An 11,336-nucleotide genomic window follows, 5' to 3' on the forward strand; every position below is an offset into this window, starting at 1 on the left:
AGGAAAACGGGATTATTATGGCAAAGGAGGGAAAGCGAAGGAGAACAGGCTTCACTATTCATAGGGATATCAGTTTTTTCCCTTTGCAAAGTCCTTATATTTCAGAGCTTTTTCCCACACCTCTGCACACAGGAGGCAGAGAGAGACCTTTCACTGGAAAGATCAAGATGTCCACAAGGTGTCTATAAGGCATATTGGTTACATCAGCTTAATTTTGAGATATTATTTCCATTCTCCTACTCCAGACAAAAAAACCCTTCTGCCTTACATCCACAGGCTGTGCTCAAGGAGTGTATGCACCTCCCCACCACTTTCTTGGCACCCCCCCCCGTATCTCAAGGGCTCAGAGGTGACTGCTGCAGCTCTTGCAGAGCAGCCCTTGCTGAGCAGCGCTGAGTCAGCACAGGTGAGACTAGCACCTGCTGCAGGGAGGAATGTTTGAATGTTACTTGAAGAGCTGTGGATACAATGGCAAATCAGCCTCTGGCCTGTGGGGGCTGCAGTTCTGCTTCCAAAAGCACAACAAAAAGCCAGATGGGTCTGCAGGTAGGCTCAGCCCCAGGTCCTGTAGTCAGGGGTTCTACCCCCAAGGTGCAGCCAAGTCATAGGCATCAGTGCAGTTCTACCCCCAAGTCATAGGCATCAGTGCAGGCTTGAAAGGCAAGCCATGGAGCTGAGGGATTTCTGTGGGTCTGGTGCAGTGCACAAGTTTAAGGGGACTGGTCTGGGGACAACGAGGGTGGGAAGTGTGCATTTTTGTCTCCATTTGACCTGGAGAACCCCACAGCTCTGGAGGAGACTGTGATGTGTGCTTCTCTAACATAGTAGGTTATTTCCTAAGATGTAGTTGAGTCGTATCTTAACCCCTTTATTGTCTGCTGGTAGTTTACTAAGTCAACCAAACTAAAGGGTGAACAAAGTTTTCCAGTGGTGTCCCCTTCACCAATGCAAGTGAAAACTGCTGTAAAGAGTGCTGAGCATTTGCAGTTGTCCATGAAGCCATTAGGAGGTTTGACTTAAAAACATAAATTTAGACCAGGTGGTGCAAGACTCCTCTTCTGTGTCTGTATGGCTGGAAGGATGGACTTCCTCACAGGGGTGTTGAGGAGATAATTTCATTGATGTGATGATGGGTATGAAATAACAGTCTAAGGCAGCAAATCTGAAAAGCGTGGAGTAAACAAGGTGTGTGGCCATGCACTGAACACTTGGGATAAGGTAAACTAATGAAAAAGAATTAATCAAAGTAGTCTATTCCATCTGCTATATAAATCAAATATACTTTGTGGTAGTAATTCTGTTCTATATTGTGTTATGTCCAACATGTAGAAAGAATGAATAAATTAGCTATTACAAACAACCTTAATTTTGGCTTGTGCTAGTTTCGGAGGGATTAACTTTGACACATTTGTGGGGTTTCCGGTGTCTGGACGTGCATACGTGCGCTGTGTGGTCAGAGAGCATGTGCATATCCAAATAGTGGATCAATGGTGGCTCAGAATTTTCATCCGTGGTACCCTCACAATGCTTTGTCCTTGGAGTACATTTTACCAGACGATTATTTTGGAAAGCTTTGACAGTTTGAAATGCTGCCTGCTTTCTGGGTACAAAGCCAATGTCAGCAGCTCCACAAGCTGCTGTTGCTGCCAGAAAGCATGGCCTGCTGGCTCTCCGCCTCCACCACCCTCTCCTTTGGTTAGCTGAGGCATTTGTGCAGCTTCATACGGAATTGGATATAGGAACAGGTCAAGAGAATACTGTATTGCTGAAATTAAAGCTAATTGAAAGTGCTTGTGCAAATTAGGTGTGGACATGTGCAGCTGAGAGCTCAATGTGAGGGAAACATGCATGCTGGAAACCCTCTAAGCCCTCTAAGAAACTTTCTCTATGTTACAAAGTCACACCCTAAAGCCTGAAGTTGTGAAAAGTGAGGTCTGGTTTTGATGTTGAAGTTGAGCATCTCTGAGGCTAAGTAGTGAGAAGCTGTGAAGGTGTCCTGGATAGAGAACTGACCACATCTCACCCTCACCAGCACTTGTGGGGTCTCCTGTTCAAGGAGAGAAAATCCACATTAAAGCTGCAGATCTTTTTTTCCCATTATTTATAAAATGTTGACTGTTTCATGAAAATTGTTCAAGGTTATATTCAGGGGTTTTTTTAATTAAGGGGGAGGGCAGGTGCATGATAAATAAGGTAAAGGTTTGTTACTTTTACTTAGCATCCCCCCTGTTCTTCCTCAAATATAAAGAGAAGAAAACAATTGTGTGAGATGTGAAGAAAAGCCTCAGCCTGGAGAAATGGCTAAAAAGTTGGAGAACAAAGTTTTCCCATCCCATGTGTTGTCAACAGTTAACACTGATGTAGGTCTGAAAATCCAAGAAGAAATGTAAAGTGATTGAACTGTGCCAGATATGAGAGAAGCAAAGTTCTCATACTCAGCTCAAATAGCCAAAGATTTGGTAAGAGTCAGGAAGTATGAGAATAAGTCTTTTGGTTCTGGTATATGGTTTGCATAAGCAGGCTTTGTAATGCTGTAGGTAGGTATCACCCAGAAGGGCAGGTACTAGATACAGGCTGTCCACCCTGGCACTGGTCAGCTGTGTCTATCTGGGGGCAAAAGTGTTTTAGAATCATAGAATCGTTTTTAGGTTGAAAAAGACCCTTAAGATCCTTGAGTCCAATCACTAATCCAGCACTTCCAAGTCCATCACTAAACCACATTCCTAAGCACCACATCTACGTGTCTTTTAAATACCTCCAGGGATGGTGAATCCACTGCTTCCTTGGGCAGCCTGTTACAATGCTTGACAACCCTGTCGGTGAAGGAATTATCCTTGCATCCAGTCTAAACCTCCCCTGGTACAGAACTGTAAGTTTTTAGCAGTTGTTGTCCTAGGCATTGAAGTGCTGAAAAAATAATGACTGATATGTTGAGCATGACTCAGTACTCAGTAGCAGCCCTTATGGAATGGGACAGATCCAGTGCCCTGCTACGCTGGAGGAACATGCAGAGGCCTGAAGGAGTTTCTGGAATCTTGCACATCCAGGACACTTGGCACCTAGAAGACCCGAATTACAGTGGTCTAGTTGAAAGAGCATTTATATGGTAACTAAGATCAGTTGCTGTCTGGCAGCACAGCATAGTATCCGGTAATTGATTGGGAATGAAGCTCAAAGCAACAAGAAACTTGGAAATACTGAACTGACTGAATGCACATTGTCAGCTTCAATCTAAGGGTGCTTGGTCATGGTCCAAAATAGCTGGGGTTTGTTTTCAGTTCAATGTTTCATATGATATTATCGCTATAAATTCTGTATGTTGGAACTCTAGAAAATTACTCTTGCCTTTTCATATTCTCTATATGTTTTTTGCTCAGGTAACTGCAAAAACATCACTCATTTCAGTGTAAAAGTTCTGATGTCAATATATTGTCCTTTGTAAGCTGTATAACCAGATGAGATGCTAATATATAACCCAGAGAAGAATTCTCACTTTAGATGGAAATGCAAAAATAATGGAATTTTGCCATTTTGGAAATAGTTGTCTTTGTTTTCTTTGGATTTAGGCTGATTTAAACCCTCTCTTTTCTCAAGTGCTGGCTTACAGCTAGGGACAAGGGGTGAGCCTGAAACCTGCAGCACTGTGATGGTCTTTGACATGATGTTGCTGCCTGTGTACAAATAAGGATGGGGTGATTCAAGGGCTGGGAGCATATTGGCTCTGCAGTCAGGGATTTAAAGATTGTAGCTGGCGTAAAAGCAGAGACGCAAAGCTTTTATCTGAACAGCTCAAATGACAAAAGCAAAGTAGCTGCAGCAGTGCTGGCCCTGAATGTTTAGGCAGATACACCTCTGAATTGTGGTGGTCTTGATATCCTGCCCAGTCAGATGAAAAGCCACCTCATGTGCCTCTGTACAGATGTATTTGCATTCGTAATATTGCTCTGTCAGTGTGAGGGAGAGCAGAGAGACACCCAGGCACTGCTAAGGTGTGCCATCACCTCCTGCCGCCCAGAGAACAGCTGGGGACATTACAGGATCATGGAGCTCTTGTTTGAATTGTGAAGGGGGCTGGGAAGAACAGCCCTGGCTCCTACCTTCAGGCAAGTATATTTCAAAGAAGTTAAGGAAACAGCCTTGGAGCAAGCTCAATGTGGTGTAAACCCTTGAAGCAATGCAAGTAAAGAGGAATTCAAAGTGTAGTTAAAGGTCATGCACTTCACTATCAGTACTACAGTAAAATAGAATTAAAAAGAGGCATATAAATAACAAATGCTTGTGTCTGGATGAGTATAACGGCATTTTGAAAAGGACAAAGGATTCTCCTGAATAATATTTAAGATTTCATGTTGCAAATTGCTTGAATGAATAAAAATGACATTTTTAGAAGGTCAGAAATAGCTGCAGAAAGGTATCTAATTTTTAAAGTTCAGTAAAGGAATCTGTTTCTTACAGCCATGCTTCTGCTCATATTGCGTGTGACTCACTTCCAGCTGAGGAAGCTGAGCTGTAGTGGAACTGACTCTCTTGCTCTGTGAGTTAAGGAGCATCAATCTGGATGGTGGTCCTTTCTGTACGATTTTCGTTAACACAAGTGACTGTGTGAGCTACTTGATGAGCCCGACAGACATCTAGGAAAGTCCATCCCTGTCCCAAGGAAAGGTGAGGGAGAAATTCCGAGCGTCTTGTGTAAATCACAGTCTATGTGGCAAAGCAAAAATACCTGGTGCAGCTGGCAGAGGTGGCTGAGAGGATTATCTGTAGATGTGTGGTTGGCACTCTTTTCCTTCAGCCTTGCATATAGCACCTTAGTGACGTACCTGAAGTGTCCCTGTTCTTGCTTTTATGCTTCTGGCCTCAGATTAGGGCTTCCCTCACTTTCTGGGGGATGTTTTGCCAGGGGGTAGAGTATGCTGTGGCTCAGGGACTGGCAGGGTACAGAAGAAGCAGGGACTCCCCCAAAGCAGACAACTCAGTGTCCTGTACTTGGAACTGATGCACTGAACTCACATCTCGGTGCTCAGCCCGTCTCCATTCAAATACTCACATGCTTTAATGTGGTTTTGGTGTCAATTATGTTATTAACACCTCAGTTAATTGCATGCCACCATGTCAATGTAGTTTCCCTGTATTCCTACTCTTAGACCTTATCTTCCTGAAGCAAGTGTCCCAGAAAAAGCAAGAGGATGGGGCTTGAGGGATGGTAGCATGAACTTTTGTAGAAAGGGTAATTGGTAGGATAAAGTTGTATTTTTAGGTACTCCTCTGAATTAGAACTCTTCTGTGCTGCACATTGATCCAATGTATGAAGGGGCAGTGTCTGGCTTGCCTTGAAAAATGCAGCCAGCAAGAAGCAACGTTATACTCTTGAAAATGTGCTCATGACCCTTCCTCCTCTCCCTCCTTGCCTGGCAGGTGAAGAGAGAAGGTGAACAGGGGATAAACCACATTACCATCATTTGTACTGGGTTAAACAAGGCTCATGTGAGTTTTGAGTTGCCAAACTCAAACTCAGAGTTTCCCACCCGGGGGAAATGACTGAGTGTTGAGGCACAGACTCACATCTTCTGGGGTTCAATCTCCCCATAGCAACTTCTCTGTCTTTTTTGTCTTATTCTCTGACCTATTAGTCTTTTACATAGTAATGGACTGTATGTCACATGGAAACTGCACGTGTTACAATGACCCTTTAGTTGGTGGTTTCTTTCTATCGATTTTGTGCAATTCCAAGGCACAGTTACAGTGATGACTGAGTTTTGTTGCTTTAAATGCCCTTTAAGTAATTATAGTTACAGAGACAATATCAACCTCCTTTCCTCTAAAGCTGAACCCTGGTAAGGCTGTTTTATCACTATTGCATTTTTGGTAGTACATTTGGTCTTCTTAGACTAGCACTGACTTAAAAAAAAAGAGGGATTTTTCTGTGCTATCGCTAAAGTGTAGCAAGCATCATACACTTGTTTTTGGGTGGATAGTCCCTCGGGTGCAGGAGTGGATGGTGCAAGCTACAGCGAGATGTGTGGTTAGCACTAGATCAAGGAACTGAACGAACAGGAATGCTTGGCCTGATCTCATCAGCAAATTAGATTAAATAGTCTTTGCAGGCTGATTGAAGTGCTAGTTGTCACAGTGTCAATGAACCCTCATTCGTGAGCTGATTGGAAAATTGCAGTTTTCCTTCTGGTAACTTTGAATGCCTTCCCTTCCTTCCTCCTGCCCCCTGCTATTGTTTCACTCTGGTATTTCAGAGCTTGCTCATTGTGGCTGGTATTTCCAAAAAACCAAAGTCATGTTCAGCAGCAAAAGAAGCATTGTTAGGAAATTTGCTATGGGTAAAGTTGTGGGAATTGAGTTTTTCTGGCAAACGTGTAAATAACTGAAACTTGGAGTTTCACCAGCTGTCTTCATCTGTTTCAGGCAAGCTGACTTGGGTGCACCTTTGAATAGATGCTGATATGTTGGAAAGGCAACTCCATTTCATTTTTTTCCCCACTCCATACTGACTGAGGAAGAATTCAGCTCAAGGTCACTGTACAACCTGGTAAGACTGACTCTTTTCTTGTAATGGTGATGCCCTGCTGTCGTGGGACTACTGAAAGGTGTATAATGGCAAGCATAGAAAGAGCTGAATTAGGGGGCAGCACAGAGGTTTCACAAATCTTTGGACCAAACCTCTCCGTCCTCAGTGGGGGTTTGTCAGCAGTGACTTCATTCTGCAGGATTTGTGGGGGGAAGTTCTGGTTAGGTCAATGCCATACATCCATCAGCTGATGTCTCGTGCACTGGTCTGGTTACAGATGCCCACTGTGCAAAGTGAGATGGTTCCCTTTGGGGAAGTGTGAAATGGCACTGGGGCCTGACTCTTACAGCGTTAAAGAAATTTTGTCACTAGCCTCTCATCTCTGTTAGATAGATTTATTGACACAGATCAATCATAGTATCTGGTAGTTTGAGCCAGGTGCCTCAAAAGAGGGACCATGAACAAAGAAATTCCTCGGCAATTAAACTCTTACAATCTAAAGTCCCTATCTCTCACATGCCAGTATGGAGAAACAACTGAATTAGGGTCTGGGGTCTTCTCACTCTTTGTTGGTTCCCTGTTTTCTTACCAAATGATTGTGATGTTTTCATACTTCCTTAGGTAGGATTTGGTGAGGGTTTCAGTTGATTCTGCAGTCAATCTTGTAATATGGCTGTTACAGTATATATACCATGATCTGGGGTCTATCAACTCTAGCTATTAATTTTTAAGTAATATTTAAGCTGCTAGCTTTGTCTATTCTGCCTATTATTAATGTTCAGACTGTTAGCTCCAGATTTCACTGTAATCCATCTTTGACTTATACAACATAGCCACAGAGTTCAGATAAAGTTCAACTTGCAGCCTATCAGTTCTAGCTACTTATGTCTACTTTCAAAGAATATAAAATTGTCAACATGCAGGTTAGCCAGAGACAGGTCTTACCTGGAGTACTCATGACTCAGTTCATTTTGTGTGTCTACAGGGTTGAGACCTTGGCAGGACACACCCAGTGTGGGAGGGAGACAGGAGGGTATAGTGTGAAGAGTTTGCTACCTGTGTTTCCAGTTTTGTGTCAGTTAGAGGCATCTCATCAGGCTTGACAGTGTGTAGGCAATTTTGCACACGGATGTGTGCGGCTTTGCAGTGATCTTGGTGCAGATTTGATCTGTCAGGGCTGCTGCAGTTTGACCTCCCACTGTCCTCCACAGCATGTCCCAAGCACCTCCCTGCATGCTAGTGGTTCTCAGAAATGATCTGTCTAGAAACAACTCTAACAAGAATAAATAGTTTTCTTTCTGACAGCCTGGTGGATGTGGTACCTCAGATTCAGACTGGCTTCAATAGCTGTGAGAAAATCCATTGGTTTCAAACTCCATGGAGAGTTGTTACCCAAAGGCCTAACAAACTGTCAGCCTAAAAGCTGTTACAGGATGCCGACCCCTTCTTTCTCAGCACCCTTGTCTCTAAGTGCATGGAGGTGTAGGTGGAATTGGCTGCCCTGTTGGTTTCTTCTGTGGAAATAATGAAGCTGAAGAAACCAAAGAAACACAAGGAAATGGGATTTATTCTAGCACAACTAAGAGTTCAGCTCATATTTTCAGTTTGCAGAGACTATGACCCAAAGAATTGTTAAGTGAGTAAGTTGCCAAGGGTTTGTTGTGATGGAGGATGAAAAAGAAATTAGATCAACTTTATCATTCAGAGTTTGGGTGACATTTGAGAAATGCTAAATGAACCTTCAAAATGTCTCCAAATGTCTTGTTTAGGAAAAAAAAAAAAAAAAGAGGAGGAAAGTCAAAGACGCTCAGTCTGGTTAACAGTGACAATGAATGAGTGCATGTAAACAAATTCCCTCAAGCATTCATGAATGCATTTCCTCAGCTACCAGTATTTCATCAGGTAATGAATTATTTTCACATCTGTCTTATTGAACAAAACGTACCATCATCTGAGCTTGAAGGTGAAGAGGGAGCAATATATTTAAAGTAAACCTGCTTGCAGTTGAACACAGATAGGTTATTAAAAAAACCCTCTGAATGCTCACAATATTGCCTCCCTCTTCCAAGTAGAAAAAATGAAAACAGGCTTGATTCTGTGTTTTTTTGATAGTACAACTTCACCATTAGTTTGTGTAATTACAATTTCAGACCTTAAAAAGCTGAAATAAAAATTCAATGGAATATTAGTATAGGTTAACTCTTGCAGAGACCCTTACCAGCCTGCCTTGTGCTTGTAGGTCCTGTGCTTGTGCTCCCACACATGAGATGCTGATACATATATATGTCCTTTCTAAGAGAGCTTCTTTTGAGGATGGATCAAGCACGCTGAAGCCCCAGTATTGTTGATGGAACCATGAGGGAACAGATTTTTTTTCTTGCTGCTCTAGGGGCCAGGGTTCTCTCAGGGGGAAGCCTGACACATTCCTACTTGCCTATGGGGATCCTGGCACTTAGACAAGGGCAGTTGTCAATTTTTTCTGAGTCAGAACTTCTCAATAGTCACTGTGTACCATGCTCCTTATGGGAAACTGCTTCAGGAAGGATTAATACCCACTAATCCTCCATTCAGGAGAAAAAGGCTCAGGTGTTTGCCAAGCACCAACGAGGAACCAGTTTAGTCCTTTCTTCCCTCCTTGCATTTCTTTTTTTAAAAATAAATCCTTCTTAAAATTACAAAAGCAGATCCAAGCAGTCACAGTGACTCAGCTGTAGAGCTATAAGCAGTCCACACTGCAGATTGAATTTGCAATTGGTAATATCACTGTGTTTCATCACCAAAATGAAAAATCACTCTTTTCCTACATGCTATATGCAAAGTACTACATGCAAAGATTTACATCAAGCCAGAACAGTTGCTAGAAGAGAAAAAGGGTGAACCAACATCCTCAAAGGGGTTAGAAACCATCTCCCTCAAGGCCCTGTTTTACCAGTACTGTGGTCTTGGCTGGGTTTGTCTGCAAAAGTAAAAGAAGACAGACCCAAAAGCAATATATGATAGGACATTCATTCATAGACATATGTTTCATAGAATGGAATTTCTTTCTGATACCACCTGTGATATTTTTTTACCTCCAAAGATAACAATCATGATATTTTTAATCTGAAACCCACCTAGAGCTAAGTAACTGCAGGTGCTGCTCATTTCAGTCAAGCATTGAAGAATTACAAAGAATTAAACTGATTAAGTATTAGCAAGGAATGATGAATTCCAAATACTGATATGCTAATTATAATAAGGTATTTGCAATGATTGCTTACAAGTGTAATTGCCTTTCTAATTGAATCCAGTGCTCTCCCTTGGTCATGGGACAAAATAGATAGGAGCATCCAGTCTTTTCTTTACCTCTGGTTTTTATATCTTATTTCTGTTCTTATAATGCAAATGTCCCAACCGTGCATAAATAGTATCACAATGTTGTCCAGATTCTGCTTTTATGACTTTCTCCCAGGTAAGCTAAACAATATTTGTGTGTTTCTTTTGAATTCAAAGGCAGAATTTCTATTGATGACGATAGGACCAGGAGATCTCTTTCTTGGTCCTGCAAGTTTCTTCCTGCTACCCAGATGTGGTCTTATTCACCCCTTCTGTTAACATGCTCTGTTGAGATTAGGTTTCACTGTCTCACTTCAACAGTGAAGAAGATACCTGGGCACTTGACTCCTTCTGTTTTGTTATAAACAATCAATGTTTAGAGTTTGTTTCTACCCAGAACTAAGGATGCAAAAATCAGGTTTGGGACAGGACAACCATTTTACCTTTAGTTCTTACATTACCCATTATGGCTAACTATTGCTAAAACAATGCAACTATTGCTAAAACAGTGCAAAGCCATTTGCTTTTCAAATATTTTAAACTGAGGAAGGACTGCTGAACTGCTTATAAAAAAGAGAAACTCCTTAACTTAGGTAAGAAGACATTAAAGATAAAGAATCCCACACTTCTTTCTTGTGGTAATTTCCTCCACTACTTAAAAACACCTGTGTTTTGTAAAAGCTTTTTGAAAATTGTGTGATTTCTACATCTGTCCTTCCCATTGTGTATGGAAGGGTATTGAATGACGCCTTATTTCTTTTCCCTGATCTTCTTTGATACCCTGATAACACTGGGAGCTCATGCTTTGTAATGATAACAATCGTTATTATTATCATCTCTAGTTCCTTTCTAGGCTTGGGCTTTCCAGCCTCAGCACCATTTTCTCTAGATAGAGGGGACTTTTTTTCCCCCTTGATGCATAGTTTGGTGCTTGACTGTACTCCTACACATTTTGTATAGGACTAATTTACTGAAAAACCTTCCTGCTTTTGTGAACACTCAGCCCTCATCCATGTTTATCTGTTTGACATCTGCATACCTTAGCAGAAGTGATTTCCTTTATATTTCCAAATCAGTGATAAGCATACTGAATCAGATCAATACAATATTTCTCCACATTTTTTTGGTCTGCCTACAGGGTTCAGATTGCATAACACTTGGTAGCAAAGCAATTACAAAAGTCCTGGGGACAGGACCTTAAGTGGAAGGTGATTTCTCAATGCCCTCTCTGCCTGCACCGCCCTGGCAGAGGCACCTGCTGTCAGCCCTGCCTGTCTCTCACTAATCCCCACATTTCCTCCCATTCCTTGTCTGCATAGCAATGGGGTGGCAGGAGAAAGCCCTAAATGTGGGGGTTCAGTATACCAAAACACCATGCTGATGTTCTGATGGTAGCTGTGGGCTGTAGTAAACAAACTTTCCTGAGAGTCACTCTCTACTAGAAAAGTCTTCCACCCCCCACTCCTCTCCTTTTCAGCAATACTTTAAAGAACTGAAAAAC

The sequence above is a fragment of the Corapipo altera genome, unplaced genomic scaffold, assembly GCF_003945725.1.
Source record: "Corapipo altera isolate COAL_440 unplaced genomic scaffold, ASM394572v1 89, whole genome shotgun sequence".
Taxonomy (NCBI): Eukaryota; Metazoa; Chordata; class Aves; order Passeriformes; family Pipridae; genus Corapipo; species Corapipo altera.